The sequence below is a fragment of the Sinohyriopsis cumingii genome, chromosome 6 (genome assembly GCF_028554795.1).
Source record: "Sinohyriopsis cumingii isolate HCF-2022 chromosome 6, ASM2855479v2, whole genome shotgun sequence".
Taxonomy (NCBI): domain Eukaryota; kingdom Metazoa; phylum Mollusca; class Bivalvia; order Unionida; family Unionidae; genus Sinohyriopsis; species Sinohyriopsis cumingii.
This window is the reverse complement of record NC_142966.1, coordinates 117778129-117803866: the sequence shown is the minus strand read 5'-3', so window position 1 is coordinate 117803866 and position 25738 is coordinate 117778129. Positions and strand designations below refer to the sequence as shown.

General features: G+C 35.3%; 1 protein-coding gene across 8 annotated transcripts in view; it reads right to left on the bottom strand.

The window, feature by feature from the left end:
- The window catches only part of LOC149797813 (uncharacterized), a 156542-nt gene that overhangs the window by 11557 nt on the left and 119247 nt on the right, over nt 1–25738 (bottom strand). The gene's annotated exons all lie outside the window — the stretch shown is intronic.

The window sequence follows — 25738 nt, the reverse complement described above, 5'->3', positions numbered from 1 at the left end:
GATCCAAGATGTCGGGTCTTCTCTCTGGCCACGGTAACCATGCGTAAGAGATTATCTCTAGCCTGCACGAATGTTTAGACATCAGACCGTGGCTTGAAATAATACCTTAGCTTATACACGACTTACTAACTGGGGCTGAGCAAACGTAACAAAAGATCACGATATTTGTTATACCGAAAACTGATCAGTTTAAATTAAAACTTGGGGAAAATGCTGTTCCTATATGTGATGAATTTAAGTACCTTGGCGTCTATTCCCAAAATCCTTAGATTCTATAAAGACATGAAACACAATGTTAAACACGCACACAAATCAAAGCGAGTCCTATTTATAGAAATACGTAACTTGCACAGCTCCATCGATTTCCATCTTCAAGCATTTATATCATAGTTTTACCTATTTTGCTGTATGGTTGTGAAGTTTGAGGATTTTATACAAAACTAAGTGAATAATTAATTTCTCAGGTACATAACCAAACTCAGGAAAAGTATGTTTTTTTAATTGCTGGATTCATAAATGTATAGAAGGCCGATCAATACTTACGTTAAGCCTAACATGATTGGATTCTTTATCTCAATTATAATCGACTTTCATTTGTAATACAATTTTGCAAAATGATATGCTCAGCAGTAACCCCCTATAACATGTATATTATTAGCTTTGGGCACTGTTGTATTCCCATTTACAATCATAAAAAGTGTTGATTTTAAATCGAAGATATAAGCGATTGTTTGCGTTCGCGAGAAACTAAATGGAGCATTTTGCAAGAAAAGGCAAGTTGTTGGGGTAAAAATGCACTGCACTATGTAAAGAACAGAGTGGCGTGATAACAAAATACGGTTTGGCGGTGGGGGGGGGGGAGGAAATTCATGGCGTGGTGCCATCTTAAAATGACACGAAGAAACACTGAACTTAAAGTTACATTTCTGTATGAGTCACAAAAGAAAATTATTGATTTCATCCTGGAGGGGAAACAGATGTTAATAAAATGTTAATACACAAATAATAACATTTGTAAATGGCACTGGATATTAATCAAGGAAAATAGTTTGATTTAAAATCTTTGTGAAATTTCAACTAATTTCCGAGAATCTTTTAGTGAAGACATCGTTGACTTTCCGGCAACCGAATATGCAGCAACTAATAATCTGATCTGAATCGAGATATAAAACTTTTTACAAGACATTATATATCATGCGATAGATGTTAAATGAACATTGATGAAGGAAAATATTTGAAGGGCAAAGTGAACCAGGACAATCTGCAAACCGGACCCGATCCCACTGAGAATAATTAAACATTTATATGTGCTGTATGGTAAATATTGCTTAAAAATATCATTTTTTAATTCAACACACAAACCTCTGTGGATACAAATTTCCATTAAGTTCCATTACATTTGGCCTCGTCTGGCTTAATGGATACAGTATATATTGAATACGTACAACAAGCTGTTTTGTGATTTTATCACTGGCAAGAATTCCATAGACATTATAACAATAAAAGAAATAAAGAATGGGAGCCATTAAATCAGGTAAGACAGGAGTTTTGTCCCCAAAGAGGTCGGTGTTTGAACCCAAAATTGAGATTTCAAAAAAATATAAGAATATTCCTGTTCGTTTAAAGACAAAAAATTCGTACTTATGTGGAAATTGTTATAAAAAGAGTCACATTTGTCCTTATAATATATGCCTGTTTATTTAAACCGTCAATTCTGAGCATTCTTTTGTACTGTGAAAACTGTCCAAACCGTCATCTGTACTGATATGCAAATTATGTTGGTTTGAGCAGGTGTATATGTGTAAGCAGTTTTGCTATGTTTGCAGGTATAGCAGTGTTAACAGGTGTAGCTGTGTGAACGGGTGTAGCTGTGAAAGCAGGTATAGCTATGTAATCAGGTGTGCCTGTGTTAGCAGATGTAGCTGTGTAAACAGGCGTAACTATATGAGCAGGTGCAGCTGTGTTAGCAGGTGTAGCTGTGTAGCAGATGTAACTGTAAATAAGTGTAGCTCTGTTTTTGTATGAATTTATTGATCCTGCCTTACACATCCGATTGCAGTAAATTAAATATGTTTTTAGACTTTTCTCACTCATTTTACCGACCGGAATCTTTTTATAGACAGTAGAAAAAAAACAAAATTTTACCATTTTCTTATTGTCAAGAAATAGAGACTATCATGGCTTTTAAAGAATATTTGTTAAAGCTGACTTTTGTAACTAACGGCATCGATTTGTAATAAACATAAATTACTGTTGTTTGAGTAAAGTGCATGGCTAAGCTAAATAACAAATTGTGATTGAAGGTGCACACGTGAGTTTCAAATAACAGGTATTATCTCAGCAAATTGAGATATACCACTCTTTGATAATGTAAAGTATTTTAAAATCTAGGCTGGAGAGCAATTGCTTCTTGAGAAATTATGTATGTGTGTATATATATATATATATATATATATATATATATATATATATATATAGATATAGATATATATAAATAAATAAATAAATATATATATATATATATATATATATATATATATATATATATATATATATATATATATATATATATATATATATATATATATATATATATATATATATATATATATATATATATATATAATGATGACTGCTTCGTACAAAGGCTGGATATAAATCCACTAGACTTGAAAAAAAATTGTTGCGCGGGCACTCTCTTCTACATTTTATAAGACTGCGTGATTTCCCAATTTGTCCACAAGAGAAAACAAACAGCCACACACTAGATTTGTTGTCCTTACTGGTATTCACTATTCGTACAATATTATTAATATCCACCAAATGCTGCTTGTATTATTTATCATTCCAGCTTGGCATTTTTTAAGGAAGGAGCCGAAGACGTACAAATTACCACACCATATCATGTGTTATTACAGATAAAATGAAGGCTTTCATCTTGTCTGTGACTAAATTGATGTATATTTGATTTATTTTGTGTGCATGACCTTTGTTTGTGATTGAAGGTATAGTAGTTATTGCCTACCTGACTATTCTCTTATTTATAGTTGTTTACTGATCATCGAGTTCAAAATCCATCCTTATTTACAAACTACTTTTGACCCACATCATGGTCATTTTATTGTGTCTTGGTTTTTCTATAAGGTTGAGGTAAACATAATTATTTTATGCCTTCTTTATGATCAGTTTCTAGAATTACTTACTGCTGTATTCTGATACAATTTGAGAGGAATCGTTTTTAGAAAGTTATTCATTGGAATTTCAAAGTGCTTATTGACATTGAATTAAAATCGCAATTTTGGGATTAGTTTTAAATTCAATTAAAGACATTCTGGATTATATCATTGTGATACACCAAGACTGTTGGTGCATCAGCTCATTCAAGACTTTGGTACAAAAGTACATTCAGTATTGGGGACCACGAGTGATGAGTGGTCTAGAGCGCTCACTGTTCCAAGTCACAGCCATCTCACCTAAGTCTGCGTGGGTTCGAGTCTCAGGTTAGGCGAACGTGGCTACGCGAGAAAGCTTGCCAGTAGCTTCTCGTGGGTCGGTGTTTCTTCCCGAGATTTTCTAGGGTTCTTCCTCCACCACTTATACTTTCCACCATGTATATCCTATCTTTTGCTGAAAAATTGCGTTAAACCCTTCATTAACAATAACAATAACATTCAGTATTGAAATTCATTCGGAACACTCTATAATTTTAGGCTTGTGATAGAACTTTTAGGATTATTTGGGAGTTAATTCACAATACAGTAAGTTCTTGTTAAACGTTCATTTTCTAACATAGAGAAATACATTTATTTGCTAATTGTAATACAATTTTAGGTTTGGCTTCTTTGTGTTACTTAGTTTGAACCAAACATTCGCAATACAAATAATTTACAAGAAAGAAAACCATTTTTAAAAAGTAAAGAAAAAGCTTGCAACATGGTGAGTTCAGTGGTTGTATAGTATATTCAGCACCTTTGATAAGACACCTTAGTAATATAGATATAGTAAAGGATGGACTGACAAATTGGTTTGAAGTGGGGAAAACTCCTGGTCTCGCTTTTTAAAACTTCTCATCATTATTGCTAACTCAACACATAATGTTTATCTTTTTTTAACATTTTCATGTAGTTAAAGTTCCACATCGCTGTAAAGGCTATAGAAAATATCAGCCTGTTTTCAAATGCGGGTTTGATGCAATTATTTTAGATCAATATACAAAAAAAGATCAACATTCAAATTTTCAGCTGATATTTTACTCAGAGTTAAGATGTTTTATGAAAGTGCAACCTGAATTGTCTACCATTGTAGTTGACATTATTATGAGATTTCATTTTACAGAAATTAAAATATTTCGTTTATTTTGGTCATGAAATTCAATGCATATTATTATTCATGTTACATGCAAAGTGTCGTGAACAAGCATCATCAGAGATTATGTTTTGTAAATTTTGTAGGACAGTATTCTCAAGGTACATACTACGTTGATTTACAGGACAGTATTCTCAAGGTACATGCTACACTGATTTACAGGACAGTATTCTCAAGGTACATACTACGTTGATTTACAGGACAGTATTCTCAAGGTACATACTACGTTGATTTACAGGACAGTGTTCTCAAGGTACATGCTACGTTGATTTACAGGACAGTGTTCTCAAGGTACATACTACGCTGATTTACAGGACAGTATTCTCAAGGTACATACTACGTTGATTTACAGGACAGTGTTCTCAAGGTACATACTACGTTGATTTACAGGACAGTATTCTCAAGGTACACACTACGTTGATTTACAGGACAGTGTTCTCAAGCTACATACTACGTTGATTTACAGGACAGTGTTCTCAAGGTACACACTACGTTGATTTACAGGACAGTGTTCTCAAGGTACACACTACGTTGATTTACAGGACAGTGTCCTCAAGGTACACACTACGTTGATTTACAGGACAGTGTTCTCAAGGTACATGCTAGATATATTTCATAAGACAGTTCACTCAACGTACATAATACGTATATTTTATAGGACGGCTTTCTCAAGCTTCATACTAAGTAGATTTTGTTGGACAGTTTTCCCAAGGTATTTACTATGTTGATTTTATGGTACAGTTTATTCAAGATATATACTACGTAGCTTTTATTTAACAGTTTTTCCAAGATATATACTACGTTCATTTTATTGGACAATTTTTTTCTCGGTATATACTACGTAGTTTTATTGAACAGTTTTATCAAGGTATATACTACGTAAATTTTAAAGCACAGTTTTCTAAATGTATATGCTACGTTGATTTTATGGGACAGTTTTCCAAATGTATATACTACGTTGATTTTATGGGACAGTTTATTCAAGGTACATATTTAAAATCTAACAAAGAGTTTAAAGGACCGCTTTCTCATTGTATGTTATGTTGATTTTATTGGACAGTTTTCGGAATGTATATGCTACGCTGATTTTAAAGGAAAATTTTCTCACGCTAAAATACTACGTTGATTTTATGGGACAGTTTTCTCAAAGTACATTCAACGAAGATTGTATAGGACAATTGTCCCAGTGTATGTGCAGACAGTTTTTCAAAAAACTGTAACATTTTTTTATTCCTTTGCAGAGGACTGCATCTAATTTTAAAGTGTCAAATACTCGTAGTTTATGTCTATGTCTATATTAATTCATTAAGCTGCCCATTTATGTTGAAGTTATTTAAGAACAGACATAATTTACAATTTAATTAAGGTTGTTTTAGAAAGTGACGTTTGAAAATTTGTCATTAGGTTGTCCTGAACTTGATGAATGTTGCGAGAAGAAGGGTCGAGAATGAGATTCGTAACATCTGTTGAATAATAACTGAACCCATCCTGTCAAAAGACACGTAGCTGAGTTAAATATATACTAAATGATATATACGTGACACAATAAACAAAAAAATTTTTGGATTCGGTGCATGTAAAAGAAGCGTTTCGAGGATACATTATAAGAAATACTGGTGCATCGAAGCTTTTAAATCAAGCAATTGTCTGGCCAGAGGAAATACATTTTGAACCGCAAACTTCATAACTACTGTCCTGTAACTGCAAGGTCGTTGGTCTGCTTGGTCCTTCATCGCCAAGCTTCTGGGTTTGCCTTATGATGTGGCGAGACGCGTGTGCACTGTTATGTACACTAGAATACACAACAAAATTCTTGCAGTAGCTCATAACCAGCAGTGTGCACGAATAAACATTCTCAATTTTCAACCAGCTGTCACAAATTTCTCTGTAGCCTTGTAAATATTTGCTTGAATGAAACTGAAGCTTTACATAATATCCCATATTCTTTATTTTGAATTGTGTCGATATCTTCTCATCCGGTTTTTGTAGAGTTATAAAGCTGTGTATCGATCAAATGTGCACGTGTGCACACAAGCTCAGTCTTGTCTCATTAATTTGACACATATGGTGTCGTCTTAAATGAAATTAATCGAATCTTCCCAATTTGGTGGCAAGGTGGGTAGATAACACTTGACAAAACGTCCCAGAGACGAGGCCAGCTGAGTCTCTGAAACGAATCCTATTCCCATAGGGTTAGATTTCCCTGTCCAGCCAACGAACTAACGTAGAAGATTCCCTCTTCGTCTATTACCTTTTTCAATACCCAGTTTAGGATAATAAAACGTCTGCGCAATTTGTGTAATATGAACCAGTAATGCTATTTTAACGACATCAAAATGATGCCAACCATGTACTAATACGAATTACAAGGGCGTCGGAGAAATGATGATACAGGGCGTACGTGATCGTATCTTCCCTTCAGCAAAGATATATTTTATCTAGCCCAGGGTATATTCCTTTTTAGTGGGCGAGAAATAGTTTTTATTGACAGTTACTAAATCGTCCCTTCTCGTGCCTTATTTTGTTTAGGCTATTGTTATATAAAAAGAAGTTATAATACTACGAAAAACACAGCATTGAACCTCACGAAAACATTGCCGTGCTTTACTACACAACATATGAAAAGAGTAAGTCCTTTCCAATGAAAATGAAGGCTCATTTGGCTATGTCTTGGGCAAGTCCATGCAGATCAGATCAAAAGCGAGTACAGAACTTATCTCTGAATCACGTGGCAGTTTCTCTAAGGTTAACCCCTAACCCCACACCACCACCACTGATTTTTAAACCGTGAATCCATTTATTGCTGCTTTCAGGGTAAAAATTCGCTAGGTGTGGCACAACAACAATGTCACACAGACCTCAAAATTAAAGAGTTATTGATTTCCGCTTTACAGCAGCAAATGCCGTACCATAAAGCGTTGTGGCACTCAATATAATGCGTCAAAATAAAAATCAATCTATAGGCGATATAGAATATTACCTAGAACACAGGTCTGATGTTTCATAAGACATACTGATAAGGATTTAAGGTAGAGAAAAGAAGCAATAACGATTATGGTAGTTCTTGTACTACAGTTGCGTCTTTGTCAATTCAATGTGTAATGAAAGAAAAAGAGGACACTAACTGAAGAAATAAAGAAAATACATTGCATTTGAATTTACTAGCATCCAAATTTCCAACTTATTTTGCTCTAAATTATAGAATGTCATGTTATTTTTTTATCTTACAAGTTTGAAAAGTCTCTAATAATTAATCATGGGAGATTTCAGATTTCTTTTTTTTACAACAAAAATCATTAAATCTCCTGACTCTCATGTTGTACTTTCCAAAATATTCCAACTTGTTTCCCTTTCGGTTACAAAGAGTTAACGAAATAAAGGGTTGTTTTTCTGAAGTTATAGTCTTGGAACTCAGTTTTAAAATAAAACCTTGAAAAAATCCGCCGTTGGGCGTCGAAACCAAAACTGCTGGCTACACAGATGACACGTCTCGCCAGGCCCTCTTCACCACCCATCCACAGCTGGTTTCGTTTGATTGGGCAAATTTATGTTACTTTTTCTCGTGACAGCACGTGCTGCAAAGAAGCTGTATATTTCGTTCCGATTTTAATTTAGTTTAGGTATATCACTGCTTTCGAAATACCGTATGACGATTTTACCTAGCTATGCATTGTAAGATGAACGGTTTAGGTTGGATTGTGATATTGATTCCATATTGAGTAACTAAGCACATGAATTACTTTTTCAAGTACTAATACAGTTCACTTCAACCACCACTTGACCGTAATTATAAGACTAAGTAAAGCTCAATCAAGCTGCCATTTTATAATTTCCTGACATGCGCTATTTGTAGCATATTATGGCACAGATTGACGTCATTGGACTAAATGAGGTCATGCCGGATAAAATCGCTGAGGTTGTTAAACTGAGCGTCTTGCTTTCGGGTATTTAGATATTTTAGGAAGTTGATGGTATTTTCTAGGTACACGCAATAAAGCTTTGTCACTAATGAAATTAATGAGAATACATTAGTTTGAGAAAGTTAGCTTTAATATACGAGACTACTGCATTTGAGTTTGGATTGGGATTACAGTTAATGTATAACGATGACGTGGATCCATGCAATTATCAGACACAAATTTATACTACAAACAACTCCATGCCACTATCGATGTTTTGGAACTTACTGAGCAGTGCGCATGTCACGCTGAAAAGACGTCGAATGACAAACCAGTTTTTATTATTCCGTAAAATTTGTACATAATTAAATATTTACCAAAGTTTTTTCTTGTTAGGAATTTTTCTCTCTCACTTTTTCCTCAATCGACGACCTTCAGAAAGCATATAATATATTTAAAGGCTCTTCACCAGTGAATGCAGCAAAAATCTATACCGTGACGTTGCTTAGTATATTTCTGGTAATGTGAAAAGCTGTCAGCCGGTTAAGAGTGTCTTAAACTTTATTTATGTTTTAATACGTTTGAGATAATTTGGATGCAATTACATTTTATAATATAAAATAGGTAAAGCCTAATGAACGTGACCCCAGTTTCAATCTTGAGTTTACAGACTGACTTGTTGCGTCTTTCGACTGTGTGCTTAGTCTTAAATTGGAGGGTTACAAATGGACAGCAACAATTACGAGCATTAAGAAGGGGAGGCTGCGTATATCGCGTCAGGTGCCAAAATTACAGAGCAAAAATTGTGAGAAGGGCGTTGTCTATTAGATTCGGCAGCTGAGAGTTCATGCTACGGTAAACTCAGTCAGAAGATATAAAACTAAAATATCCTGAAATTTTGTTTTTACTAAAATTGTATTTGAGAATCTTCTCTTTTTCCGTTATCTTTTTCCAAACTTAGAAACGTAACCAATTAAGAATAATCTCCCTTTCTCAATCAGCTATTTAGAAGTCGAAGAAGTTCCAAGTGCCATTATGCACATTAACTTCCAGTCTTCAAATTAGCATGGTGAATAAAGGAAAACAAAATTAAAAATTATTTCAAAACAGGAGAAACGTCTCTTTTTTCGAAACCATGAAATGAAATGGGTAGGGTATCTGCACTTGAGGGGGTGAAGTGAGGGGAATAGATGGATCAAATCCTTAAGGGCTCAGTCCAGCCGATGCCCCCCTCCCCTTTTTCTAGAGTAATTTTTAAAAAATATATAGTTAGATGGTAAAAATAACGCCATGGAAACACTTACAATGCCCTTCTCCCCGGACTCACTTGCTTACGCTCCCTATGGATACGCGCCTACTATTATCATGCATTCTCCTACAATAGTCTTGTCTAATTTGCGAGGAAAAAACGAGGACTTCCTCAGATATGGAGAATAACTCAACTTGTATTTCAAGAACAAACGGACTCCATGACATTAAATTTTTAAATGAAAAGTTTACGTTACGACACTGGTATTACATCACAAAATTCGCAGTATGATGAAACTGAGACGCAATGAGCCAGGTCGTCGCTTATTGCATACCTATTGTGCAGTCACTAATGATTGGCTCTTTAAAGTTTCGTATTTTTCATTTAGATTTTTAAAGAAAACGAATTCCCCAGGTTTTCCTCATACTGGTTTTTCTTTAAAAAGACCTTGTATATATTAGGTATTATTAAAAGAACGTTTACTTCCGTTTATTTTGGTCTATTATTGATGGGTGTATTTTTAGTTGTGGGGTTTTCATCTGGACCTTACTTTAGATGTGCACCTATCAAAACTGCTAGTCCCGCTTGGTCATTTTCACTTTCTGGACTTCATACGTAAATTGTAAAAAACCGAACCGATAACTTTTTTAACATTTTATATATTTGGTAATTCATTCATTGTATTTTCAGAAGTCTGACAAAATTATTTTCCCCGTTTCAATAAGTGCTAAAGATAGTGTACTTTAGACCAGTTCAGGCTGATTATTTTTAACACAAGGGAGCAGCCATTTTGGTTAGTTCTGTGCTTAAAGCAGGTACAATTTCCACAAGCACAATATCCAAAGAAATTTTAGCCACATACATGAAAGCAACATGCAGGTATGCCAACATTCTCTCCATTGCGCATGTTGCAAATGCAAGAATTCACCTTACACCTATCACTCTCATATGTACATATTATCGGTAGAGCGCCTCCATAAAGACCACATGGGTGTTATTATTGTGTGATTTCAATTTGGTTGTATGGCTGAAACATATAAGTCGTAAGCATCAAACAACAGTCCTTTTGAATAAATTCATGTTGTTCCCCCTTCAAACATTAGTAGCAAATTCCCACACAATCACAGTTCTCCCCCCACCCATGTTGAAAATGAATCTGTTTTAAAAAACGCACATTGCAGTTTCTCGACATAGAAAACAATGTCATTTTGACAGACAGGAACGTAAAATTTGCTACAGTTATTCCTGAGATGTCACTAATAATTTTTGCAGTTTTAAAAGGATGAAGCAGACGAGGTTCATGGAGGTCAAAGGTCAATATATATTATGTCTACTTACTCTTCTAAAGCTTCAATATGGAAAAATTCATTTGCTTTGTCATAATTTACTTCTTAATTTCATTACAAATGAAGGAAAAGAAACATTTTTATATTTTTGTTTCTTTCACTTCTTGTAACAGTTTTAAATCTAGGTTGACTTCATTCCTGTGTTCTGAAACTTCTAATTTCCAAATAATTAAGGTCATTGTATATACACCAGTTCATATCATCTGTATATGGCCCCCATATGACAGTATTAAATGTATTGTTACACGCACAGGGGTATTTACTTGACCGAGCGGTTGTCAAACCCTGGCGCGATTCTCGCTAAAAGTCATAGGTTCACCCCAACTTTCAAAAGACTTCCATATAATTTCAGTTGTAAATTAGAAAGCCCGACGTGTCCATTCTATACCTAAATTTTACTCTAATTAATGCAAGACCACAGATAAAACAACCTGCCAAATATATATGAACCGCACATCTGCATGGTTTATCTTCATCATGTTTCCGTACCGCCAACCGTTCACGCCTTAGAAAATATACGAGTATCCCCTAACACTGGGAACTATTTTAACCCCCTTAAGTCCTTATTTTAAGTCCCTTCTTATTTATTCCGTTGTGTAATTTACCGGTTTCCTACCGTAAATACTGCCACTGCAGTCACACTACCAATGTACACCACTAGATTTTAATATGGACTGTCTTACGACTGGGACATTCATTCGGTTTTGGCCTGAATTCACTACTAGTGAACCACGGCATCATGGAAACTCACTAACACTTCACTCCGTGACGTTTGCTCTTAATAATTGGCTAATTATTTCGGGCTAGGAATATTTCCATTGCGCCGAATTCCAATAATCACACAAGTAATTACATGAATCTAAGAATTCCTTAAAACGGGGTGCTATAACCAAATCCGCATACTCCATATTTATTACAGCATTATCGCTTATGGCATTGTCAAGGTTATTGTGTTAACGATCTGTATAAAATAACGTAGTTAGAAATCGATAGACGTGCTCTCCGTGTGTCTCTGTCTCTGTCGCCTCAGTCAGAATGGTACAGTAGTGCTCTGAATTTTAATTTTAACAGTGATGAGAATTCGTACTGTAATAAAATTACTGTTTTTCTCCTTTGTCACTACTGATTACGTATGAGATACTTATTAATAATATTGTCAGCAGTATCTGAAAAAGATAAGCCATTAAGTTCGATGAAGCAACAAGCACCTGCAAGGGTAGAGCTGTAAACCCCAACCCATCCCAAACAAAATAAAAGCATGATTTTCTCTACATGAATACAATTATATGAAACCGGAAACAGTGGGGTCTCTAAAGGACCCATGCGCAGATGATGTCGGATACAATAATAGGCTTCGTGGAGTAAAGTTGCATACAATTTGACAGCCTTGTAAAACTGCATTCCGGAGTATCTCTGTTATCTGATTTCATTTTCATTAATTAATAAGTTGTTTAACATCTATATTCTGTGATTTTTTTGGCAGCGATTCCGAAATAGACTTTATTTCAAAAGTGAATTGGCGACAGATAGGATTTGGCTAGGTGCAGTCACAACCATGTCCCCTATAGCGACTGCTGTGGCCCAGACTATTGATTCAAATACTTGCACCTAGTTGGTCACATGTCTAAAACGTTTCATTGATTTACACTAAAACTTTGGTACATATTTCCATTTGCCTGTTATACACATTCAACGCAGACATGAAAATTAGAGAATTTTTTATTTTAAAATACGGACTCTGCATACTACAGCGTCTTGTTTTTGGTCTTATGGTAATATGCAGTTCTGATACAATATAAAACTCGACCCGCTTTGTTGATGATTACCTTATCTTCATTTTCTAATTCCATCCTACACTGATTGTCAAACTTGAAAGCTTCTTTTATGGAGCTCTATATGTTATTAGTTTCCATATCCATGAATTTGTCTTTTTTGCTTATTTGCATATCCATGAATTTGTCTTTTTTGCTTATCTGCATATCCATGAATTTGTCTATTTTGCTTATTTGCATGTCCATGAATTTGTCTTTCGTGTCTATTTTGCATATCCATGAATTTGTCTTTTTTGCTTATTTGCATGTCCATGAATTTGTCTTTCGTGTCTACTTTGCATATCCATGAATTTGTTTTTGTTTTTTTTTTGCTTATTTGCATATCCATGAATTTGTCTATTTTTCTTATTTGCATGTCCATGAATTTGTCTATTTTGCTTATTTGCATGTCCATGAATTTGTCTTTCTTGTCTATTTTGCATATCCATGAATTTGTCTTTTTTGCTTATTTGCATATCCATGAATTTGTCTTTCTTGTCTATTTTGCATATCCATGAATTTGTCTTTCTTGTCTATTTTGCATATCCATGAATTTGTCTTTTTTGCTTATTTGCATGTCCATGAATTTGTCTTTCTTGTCTATTTTGCATATGCATGAATTTGTCTTTCTTGTCTATTTTGCATATCCATGAATTTGTCTTTCTTGTCTACTTTGCATATCCATGAATTTGTCTTTCTTATCTATTTTTTGCATATCCATGAATTTGTCTTTTTTTATTATTTGCATGTCCATGAATTTGTCTTTCTTTTCTATTTTGCATATCCATGAATTTGTCTTTCTTGTCTACTTTGCATATCCATGAATTTGTCTTTCTTATCTATTTTGCATATCCATGAATTTGTCTTTTTTTATTATTTGCATGTCCATGAATGTGTCTTTCTTGTCTATTTTGCATATCCATGAATTTGTCTTTCTTGTCTGCTTCGCATATCCATGAATTTGTCTTTCTTGTCTACTTTGCATATATCCATGAATTTGTCTTTCTTGTCTACTTTGCATATCCATGAATTTGTCTTTCTTGTCTACTTTGCATATCCATGAATTTGTCTTTCTTACCTATTTTGCATATCCATGAATTTGCAGCTAATGCTAAATTTGTTCTACTGTTTTATTATAGATATTCTAAGAACAATAGAACGCTGATTTATTGAACGTCAGCATGAATGATCAATTAGGGAATGAATGGGATGATCAGCAACTCATCATATTAATGCAAGTTAAATATAAGCCTTATGGCTGTGTAGTAAGTAGAACGTGTCTCATAATGGTGCAGTGCATTCCACCCATTTGTATGTGAAATCACAGGCAGTCAGGTTGAATCACATTCAGCGGCTATGGCTTAAGATTTAGAACCTAATGTAGCGAGTGGGAGATGGAGAAGCATGCTGAGAGTCAATAAAAGAGTACGAGTGATTTTGACATATTCACGCTCAACTTTTGTAATTTAAGTAATTATATATTTTGTTATTCAGCAATATTATGTTCATATAATAATAATAATAATAATAATACTAATACTAATACTAATAATAATAATAATAATAATAATAATAATGATAATAATAATAATAATAATAAATATAGCAATAAATCTAATAATAATAATTGTTATAATAATGATAAAATATAAAAAATAATAATAATAACAATAATAAATAACAATAAATATAATAATATTAAAATTATGATAATAAAAAGATCGACGTTAATAATAATAATATTATAACAATCAATCTAATAATAATAAATATAATAATAAAAATAAAGTATCGGATAATAACAACAACGACAACAACAATAACAACAACAACAACAACAACAATAATAATAATAATAATAATAATAATAATAATAATAATAATAATAATAATAATTTGATATACTTTTCCTCTTCTAAGTGCATGTATACTAATTGCCCCCGTGTATATTTCGAGACCTATCTGTAATTTCAAGCACAAGACGTGGGCTGTTAGACGGTTTTCAATGCTCGAATTTCACATATTTGTCGAAATTATCAACCAATTGTTTTAATATCTCGACCGATGTTTTTTGTGTGAATGAAATAGTTTCCAAATCTCGCTTACGTAATACACCTGAGAAGTTTCATCTGGCGTGAATTTCCAAGAAGTCCAATTGGCCATTCTCAGAGTATGGCAGAGGAATACTTTGTTTTCTGAATTACTGCAAAACAAAAGGACACCACGGGTGGCCAAGTGGTGTTAGAGACTCGAATTTGTTCACATCTCACCTCTGTCCAAAGTGTTCCGTTTGAAGTCGCATGGTCAAAAAATAACGACGCATGATGAACTTCATCAGTACTCCACAGCTTTGATGTCAGTAAAAACGTCCAGCATGCCATACTGTAGGCTTGTCCAGCCCACGTTCGGAGGGCTGCATGCGGCCCAGGCCATGTGTAGCCCGCGGACATATAGGCGGTCCTTTTGAAAATATGAATTTGAATTCATATGCATTATTAGTGATAAGGGTCGACCGCTCCAGTGGCCTAGTGGTTAGAGCGTCCGCCTCGGAAGCGGAAGGTCGTGGGTTCGATCCCCGGCCGAGCCATACCAAAGACTTACAAAAATGGAACTAACAGGTTATTGTTAGGACTAGTCGGCCTGGTATCAGGATAATGTGATTGGGTGATAAATAACTCTACTTGCTACATGTCTGCGGCATAATATCCCAGTGCTAGACATCACTATAAACTGCCATACTGCAGATATCTTAGCAATATGACTGAAAAATTGATAAAGCTATGTTAAAAATACAAATCACATACACACACACAAATTAGTGATAAGAAACTTTACTTGCTCATACTGCCCGCGAACCTTATTTATTTTATCTGTTTTGGCACTTGGACAAAAAGGTTGGACGCCCCTGCCCTAGGGCGTAATCCTAGCGTCTTAAGTCATCACGTGATGGAATAAAATGAGGAGGATTTTGTTCATATTTGCACAAAGTGTGCTGCGAGAGGGCTGCTGTGACACCAATGACCTGCTGTCAATTATTGCCTGGACAGAGATGTGGGGAAAAGTGCGTCTGCTCGTTACGTTGTGCCCGCCTGAGGGATTATTTGATTTTCGTCCTTATTGAGATGTACGAGAGTACGACGTTCCAATATGAATTACGATTATAACTCTTCTGATGCACCCTAAATCACGTACTTGTCCGTTCCTGTCAAAAACGTCTTTCAATCAATATTATTACTTTCTCTTGCAGTCGTTAACTGGTGTTACGAGTGGTAACAGAGATATTTTGTTTAGCACTTATGCATGTATATGTATGCAGTGTTTTAGTATGCACGCTCAACCTCTTATACAACTCATACAAGTGCGCAAAAGAAATGTTTGGAGAAAATCGTGTACTGTAACTGAACGTTGAATATTTTACTAGGTATGTGACACAAGTCTAGTCTTGTAGAATTTAGTAGCTGGAAAATTGTCAGGGGGATATAATTCAGGCAGTATCCCTTAGTCTGTCTGTCTGTCTGTCTGTGCACTTGCCTCTTCATCTATCACATAATATATTATAATTTTGTAGATGGAATGATTTTTGCAGTAGTGCTTTGATACTACTACTACGAATAATAATAATAATAATAATAATAATAATAATAATAATAATTTGTGACTGTCTTGCTTTCTTTCCAAGTATTTATCAGTCGTTATATAGCCAAGTTTATTGCTTTATTTGAGCAAAATAGACTAAATATTTTTTTTTAAAATGTTGAGTTAGATATGCGTTTTGAATGAAATCTCACTCCTTAAGACTCCGACACATGTAACTGATATCTAATCAGCCGACACATGTAACTGATACCTAATCAGACCAACTTGATGGACATCGATAATCTGCTGATCTTTGTGAAGATATGGGAAGATAGTCTCGTTTTAATATTACCGCTGTTACTGGCGTTTGTAGTCATAGATCTTGGATTGAAGTGATGAAGTGTTTGAGAATTTAATTTGGTTTGTGTCATGTGTTTGTCTGATCTCGTTAGGATCAGCAGTAATATATCAAAAGTAGTTATGATACACTATAGCGGCAAAATGACGCTTCGACAATTACAGGAATTAAACACTACGCCGCCATTTTGAAGATATGACCCTTTGGCGGTTATGGGAATTTAATGTCCAAAACGTCCATATGATTACTTTTAGATGATATTATGGCAGTTATGGGATTTTAACATTACGGGCTGATACATCGACTATGGGAATTTAACATTACACTGACATTTTGAAAAGATCACATTGAGGCAGGTATGGGAATTTCATGTTAAAAGCATCCATAGGTTAACATTTCGGGCTGCACAAGGGTATGACAAGAATTTAACAATATAAAGGCACATTTGTGCCCTACATGAATTTCACATTTTGATCAGTATAGCATTTCAACACAATGACTACGAATCACGTATCCTAAAGTTATGGGATTATTTATGGTTTGACACCGTGGAGTCAAATTAATAACAGATTACGTCTAACGGCTGTCATATATTCAGGCTGTTAACCATAAGTATACATTCTTAAAGTTTGTACATGCGCACTTTCAAACTTTTGTCAACAAGTTTGTGAATGGTTCCGCTCGATAGTTATTGGGTAATTCTGAAAGGAGAGGTGTACGGTGAACTTGTGCTCACAGTGGAAAGAATTGGGATTCACTTATGTTAGTTTCATGCAATGTGATTTAACTTTATATGTAGCATTAAGGAAAGAATATTCTGTCTTAAGCAAAAGGCTGATCTAAATGACTGACTTAATAATCTTTAGAAATGAACTTAAATTGATCCAAAGTACACTAATTTTATCAGTTATTAAAAAAAGGAAAACTAATTAATGTTCCTTGAGTAGACGCCACTAGCTTCTAAAGGTGCAATACATTATTCATAAACGAAAGAAGACTGAAAATGAAACCTTATCGGCTAGATGTCCCCCACCCCAAAAAAACAATAATTCCTTACCAGCCGGAGCTAAAGCTCCTTCAACATTACTAAAGATATCAAAGGTCTTTCTCAAATAATAAGAATTCCAAGTGAGAAAATTCTGGAAAACACTTTTCTTTAAAAATCAAATACTGTGTAAAGGAAGAAAAGAGTGGAATAAGAAGACAAATTTGAGCATTGTATGCAAATAAGCCAATTATGTTCTTTGGCTGTTTTTTTTAATTATTTATAGAACGTGCCTTATGACAGTCTTGTGTTTGAAAGATGTGGTAAACTCAGTTTCTTTAAAACAAAATCAACCCTGTCCAAAGCTGAGGAGTGGAATCAATGCCCATTTCCTCCTCTTTTTACAAAAAGAAAAATGCGCATGTATAGTTACTTTTAAAATACGTAAATAAGATAGTAAATAAAATTACATTGCTAAAAAGTTATTAAACAAATTACAAAAGACCAGTTCGCACAAAACATTAAAAAAGCCCATCAGATTAACGCTTTGCGCAAATTTTAGTCAAACTTATTCATAGATATACATACAATCTAATATATTTCTTGGATGGTCTAATCGGGTAGTATTTCTTTTTCTAGCAACCAGGATCGCACTGAAAAGGACTGTTAGTAAGCCTTGAAAAGGGTTGTTCACTTAGCGCCCGTACCTCCCAGGCAGTTCCTCACAGACCTACTGAGACAGATAGGGTAAAATGAGGGTGAATAGCCTCACTCCCCCAATCCTCCACCCGCAGGATGATCTCTTCTGGATGTGATTGTTGCTGCATGAGGCGCCGTAGCGGACCAATGCTGATTCATTGAGAAAGTTGCAGGTGAAATTTCGATATAGTATGTCGAGAAATCCAATATCACGTGTTGGATCAAATTGCATGTCCTTAAAGTTCCATTTTCAAGATCAAGATTTTAGATTTTATATGTTGCATTATACAGTTGTAGTTTAAAGTTATATTTCCTCTGTGTAACTGTTTGTGATGAAAGTTCCATTTCCTATGGCGAGTATTCAAATTTCATCTGTTGAACTTCACAGCAACGATAAGCAGCCTCCTTGTTTAAAAATAACGCGGTCTGTTCACGAGAGAGACGTCTAGCGAAAAAATTCATAGTAATTCTCGACATGTAAATGGTAACTTTCAAACTGTAAATGCATTAAATGTAATGGAGCCTCACAATTGAATACATAAATGATGGAGCTTAATACTCGATATTATTTTGTGTTGTTAAAGTGAACATTGTGTAATGTTACATTTAACACTAACACATCATTTCACCATATAACAATAAAAATTCTGGCTAGCACAATAAAAGGTCCAATCACCGCTGTGTAATTCAACAGATGCAATATGAAAACTTAACGTACGAAACGGAACTTTCAGCAAAATCAATGTGATTCAACATGTTAAATTGAAACTTTCGACTTATGACATTACAATTTCAAGAACCGTCGTGTAATTCAGAAGATACAATCTACCAAATCGACATTGGACATCGAATTTTCAACCAGCGCTGTGTAATTCAACATATGAAATCTAAATACTCAACATATGAAATGGAACTTTCAACATAGACACTTTGAACCAATACGTAAATTAGGAATTCTCGACGTATGACATTGAAATTTCAACCACCGCCGTGTAATTCAAACGACACATTCTAAAATCTCGACCTAGAAAATGGAACTTTAAGGACAAGCATTTCTGACACAAGTGAAATTGGAATTCTGGACATATGACAGTCAAATTTCAACGGGAGCATTCTGATTGGACCTGCTTTTGTCCGATACGACGCCTCCTATTGCTGCTGTTTTTACTCTTGCACGTTTCACTGTTGGAACAGCCGCCACTGTTTGTCACTAATTTGCTGCTGATCCTTCTGCTGCCATTCTAATTTTTGTTCTAGTCACAGCTCACTCCTTGTCTCGCAATACATTTTATGCTTTCCTTTTCTTGGTTTAGGACATCAATTAATTATTGATTTGCCATTATAAAATGGAAGACATTGATTTTCACTAGTGTTCTTTTTTCTTTGTGTAGATACATTTCCTCTACTGGGTGTAGGAGGGGCTTTAAATGTTATAACATGACCAATACCACAACTGACCGGCCAATAATACCGGACCTGATGACCAATACCACAACTGACCGGCCACTAATACCGGACCTGATGAGTGTTGCCTGGTCGGCAATGATACATTAGATGACTGAATGCGTAGTTTTATATGCGACAAGTATAGACGTCAAAGAACTCTCAAATCAAAATATTCTCTTTCATGTTCTTTCTTTTTATATTTGTTTTTTCTATCCTCTTTGTGTTCTAAACCATTAGATATTCTCCATTTCACGTCTGTACCTTTTTTACATCCTTATCCGAAACATTTTGGGACACTTTTCGATAATTGGTTTTTGAAACAATTGTGTTATTTAGTGCTTACGTTTTGACTTGTTCAGTCTATTGGTCTTAACTTCATATTTTAAAGTGTGGAAGCGCAAACAAAAGTTCTTTAAAGCCGACATGCGCCAACTAAAAAATAAAGTTATTCTTCCGTGGACATTTTGAATATATGATAAATTCCCTCACGTAATAATCCCAGTTTATTTTAAGGAATTGACCGCGTTTTCTTGATTCGAGGTAAAAATGATCACGTGGTACTGATCTGATAAATTATGCAGACTACTTTTGGTTCCCCGTTTGCAGGTCATTTGATGTTTTTATCTATATTAACGCATTACACAATAAAAAATACAGTAACAAGATCCCGTCCACCCATCCCAGAGATTTATAATCGAAATTTACAAACTCCAGATTAAAATCGACCATTAGAGCACAAAAACAATTGAGTTGCAAAGACTTTCCTGCACTCCAACACTCACCCCTTTTGCATCAGAAGGCATATGGCAGGCTTCAGTAGCCAATCTTCGGAAATTAGTATATGTCGCCTCGACAACTCGTTCCAGCAACTGTTATTAACGGTCAGGTTCATGTGTCAAGCAAGGGATCTCACTAAAAATGGACACGATTTTGCTTTTGAAAGATCGAAATGCTTAGAAAGCAACAAGAACGAATTCTATAACAACAGTGCCATATGCAAGAGTAATTTTAGAAGAAAAAAAGTCGCATCAACCATTATATATATGTGTGTGTCTGTGTGTGTGTGTGTGTGTGTGTGTGTGTGTGTGTGTGTGTGCGTGTGTTAAAATATTGATCATGACAATATATCACTGGTATGACCCGCTATGACATTGTACCCTATTTCACTGTATAAAAATGATTCTTGGCTGAAGAAGATCGGGCTATGCATTCTGTCGCTGTTACGAGGCTAATGAAACAAATTCGAACTACATAAAGTCAATGTTTTACTGATGAAATCTGCTGATCTGATGACAGAAGGGAAGTAAATTAAAATTATAAGGATTAAATGATCATGGTTGTGTATTTATCGATGTGTAAATGTTACTTTATCACTCACAAAGTTAACACAAAGTCCTTCAAACTTTGTTTACTTTGTGAGTGATTGGTAAAATTCGGATTTTTTTATACTTTTTGAGTGATTAGGTAAATTGACACACTCAACCATAATGATTTAATCCTTTCTTAGTGACATACTTTCAGACTGGTGGGGTAATGTTAAATTCCCATAATTGTCCTAGTGCCAGCTAATCTTTAACATAATCATATTTTTAACAGTAACTTCCCATAACTGCCATTATGGCATCTTTCAAAATGGCGGCTTAGTGTTAAATTCTCTTAACCGCCATACCTTCATACAGTGATAAACTCACATAACCGCCATACTGTCATACAATGTTAAATTTTCCAAGACTATTATATTATTATTTTACCGCCATCGTGTCCACAATAACTACTGTCAGCATTCAGCACTCTGTTGCCGTCATTGACTCGCATCTAGACAGGCAACAAGAAACTTTAGCATCACTGTTTTGCAAGAGCCGGTACCTACAGGAGTGTGAACCAGAATTAAAGGCCTAAAAGGTAAGTACTGCTCCGGTGGCCTAGTGGTTAGAGCGTCCGCCAAGCCATACCAAAGACTTAGAAAAATGGTACTTACAGATGCTTCGCTTGGCGCTCATCATTAAGAGGTTAGTGTTAGGACTGGTCGGCCTGGTGTCAGGATAATGCGACTGGGTGGGACATCATGCTACATGTCTGCGGCATGATGCCCCAGTGCTAGACATCATTATAAACTGCCACACTACAGACATCGTAGCGATATGACTGAAGAATTGTTAAAGCTACGTTAAAAATCCAAATCACACAAACTAAAAAGTAAATGTATATATGGATTGAAACATTTGTAATATATTTTCCAGCTATAAAACATCAAGTGCAAGTCAAAGCATTATTGTAACAAGTATTGTACCCATTCTTTGCATCTCCTTTTCTGGTTTAGCCTTTAATAAAATATGTAATCAACTTGTCTGAACGATTTGGCACGTACAATAAGATACTGGAGTCTTGTTTTCGCGAAACGCGGTAATATTGCTCATTACATGTGTATGGTTCCATTTTCGAGGTCAATTATAATTGACGATCTGACATTTAACGTGAATTGCAGTTAATGCCCATGGAAATAATTGTCATGAGGTACCTCACTTTTTCTTCAAAAATCATAGCTGAATCACGTGATCTTACTTATCTTTGTTGTGGCTAAGAAGCATAAGCACTATACATGCATGTAGCTTGCAAGTGGCGCACTGACTGGAATATCAACCCTTCTGCAAGTGCTGCACTGACTGGAATAGCCACCCTCCCGCAAGTGATGCACTGAAAGGAACTGGAACCCTCCTGCAAGTAGTGCGCTGAATGGAATAGCAACTCGACTGCAAGTGGTACACTGAATGAAATAGCAACTCGCCTGCAAGTGGTGTACTAACTGGAATAACAACCCTCCTGCAAGTAGTGAACTAAATGGAATAGCAACCCTCTTGCGAGTGGTGTACTGACTGGAATAGCATCTCGCCTGCAGCTCACGTGAGTTTAAAAGAAACTAACAGAGAAATAAAGGGGAATTTTTATGCATTTAAAATTTATAGGACTTAAGCTGCAACTTTTATAATTTACAAACTTGAACAATGCAAGCTTATGTCTGTCCATTTGTCCGTTTCTTATTAATCTACCATCAATATATCCATCTTATGGTTTCTACACCAAACCGTCGTACATTTTATTATGGGTGATGTGTTTATAAGTTCCCATCACTGTCAGAACTCGCACATCAAAATATATTTCCACCGCCCAAATAGATAGAATATACTCATAAGGATTCTTTTCAGAACTAAGGAAACAGAAAACCTGTGTCGTCTTATATTATATCATTGGCATATTATTGTCTATGTTTCTAAAGTTAGATAGAATTTTGGACTAAAAATGTAAGATTTTGAAATAAGTTTAGATTTCAGTATGTGTTTACATTGTGTTTACTGTATGTTAGTGTGGAATCAAAACTCCGCACATTGTTGCTCCGTCACCTAGGCTTGGATTATATTAATTCTGGAATGTATTTCAACCATTTTCATGTAAATATACCCGAGAATGATACGAGAAAGCACACCTGAATCGCCGTAATTGAAAACTGATACACCGGTCGAATACTAAATTACTGTCTCACATCTGTGTAAGCGCGGCATGCAGGTTTGTAGTTAGAGCAATTTCAGTTGGCTACGAAGGCATCAGTTGCAAATATGTGCAGAAATACATTGTTGCATGTGTAGTTTTTTGGGGGTTTTGATGTGGGCAAGAAAATTTACGTCCATGTGATTTCAATCTAGGCTGTATTAAAAAATTTGAATAATTTATTGGGGATTAAATCGGAAGGATTTTTAGAGACACGTTAAATCACGAGGCTTTATGCATGTAAGATTTACTTAAGTCATACATACATATATAATCAACGAATATATAAGGGATGGACAATGCGATTATACTAGCCTTTCAGACAAATGCACATTTCGATCATTAGAATAAAAGTACATCACATTCTCCTTCTAGTAAAATCAATAAGTACTGAAGCAAAACTCCGCAAATACTCATTGTCAATTACAAAAGTATTTCTGCCGTAAATAGATCGCCTGACCTACTTCTCCTGCCACTTAACTTTTTTTTTCTTCTCTATTTAAATATGTTTTTCTTTCCTATTAAAACAACCAACTAATGAATTACGTATAACGGAGCCGTAAAGCTTTTACTGGAAATATAATGCTTCTGTGTACGTAGTCTTGGGTTGAAGAGGGGAGAAGGCAAGACAACAGAATCAGCTGAAGTATATCTATTCTTGATGTTTAATTTGCTTGTGGTGTAGTTTGTATGTCACTTTGGATTGTGGCATGTAGGCGTATATAAGTTTGCACGAGCAGGATTATTGAAATGTGAGATCGGGCATGGTCCTGGCATTCTTATCGTGATATAACCTTTGATTTGAAAGCGGAGGTGCACAGATGCTTAAACCTCCCTTGTATCAGGGTAACCGCCCTCTCCCGCAATAAATTTCATGATTTTCACCACTTCCCACTTTAAATTTTTTATCCTGATTTCATGAAATGCAAAGCTAGATCATGTTCCTTTAATTGATGGCAGACTTGCACTAGACGCAATTACGTTCCTGCAAACAAAATAATTTGACGACGTGATTGCCGCAATAGCAAATGTATCAAACATATTTAAAAGTCATGTTTTTAGCGGTAATCCTGACAGTTATATTGCAGCCATATTGATATAAACTAGAGACCAATAATTAAATAAGCTGTTCCGTAAATTATCTCATGACAAGATGATGCCTACCTTTCCAAGACAAAGACAGGTGTTTTTCGTGACAAGATAATGCCCACGTCTTCGTGACAAAGAAGAGTACTTTTTGTGACAAGATAATGCGCACATCTCCAATACAAAGGCGAGTACTAGTATGGCAAATGATAGCTATCTGGGTAGTCAAATTACAACCATTAGTGTGCGGATCGTTAATGTACAGAGGGTTCATTTACATTATGCAGTCAAATCAAAGTGATAGTGGTCAATAACAATAGCTTTTTACATCATGGCAGTCGCGATATATCAAGTATAAAAAAACCGACTAAATGTAGCCATAGCAACTGAACGAATCTTTTGCTGTAATTTAATGAATTTATGTACCATTCAGACTCAGTCTTAGGCTCCTTTTGATTGGTAATTAGTCATACTTGGCTGCATACATCGTCTGAACTCATGCGGTCATAAGGATATTTTTTGCATGAATAACAAATGTTTAACCCCACAAAGATTGTGGAAAGGGCGTATAGTATTACCCTTTCTTGCCGGTTCATTCATTGCACATTGGTTACGTTTTTGTGTTTAGGTCAGTTCTTTTAACAGTCGTATGCTCGACTATGATAGTGGTAGGGACATATAGTGTTACCCTTGTACATCCGTCCGTTCGTCTGTACGTTACACCTGTGTTAAATTATGTGTTTAGGTGATTTTAAAGACTATTGGAAAATCGCGTGACATGTACACGTTTCTTCTTAGCCGTAGAATCATGTCGATTGGATGTAGCCGCGTCAAGACAGTCATGTCGATTGGATATATACGTGTCAAGGCAGTCATGTCGAATGGATGTAGACGTGTCAAAGCAGTCATGTCGATTGGATGAAGACATGTCAAGGCAGTCCTGTTGATTGGGTGAAGACGTGTCAAGGCAGGTATATGCATCACCACTTCACTAAACGAAGGTCAATGTGACCTAATATAAACGTTGTGCTTCAGTCACATAATCAATACATTTTCTAAGTATTGCGTCTCTGTGTGCACAATACGCCCCCACCCACTCCCAAAAAGAAATTTCGATCACTGTGACCTATAGTTCAAGCCTTAGTACCTTCGATTACGTTTTACTTTCAGGTAGGTTCTAGGGCATCTTTGGCCATTGAGGAATGCATCTATGTGGGTGGATGTGTTCTGATGAGTACAACGCTACACATTCTAAAATTAGGTCATCTTAAAAATATTTTATACATCAGTGGCTTTGTCTAACTTTAGTCAGTTAACCCGTGGATACGTTACTAAGAGTTCTGATATGCACTGTTACGAATATGGAAGGCGTATA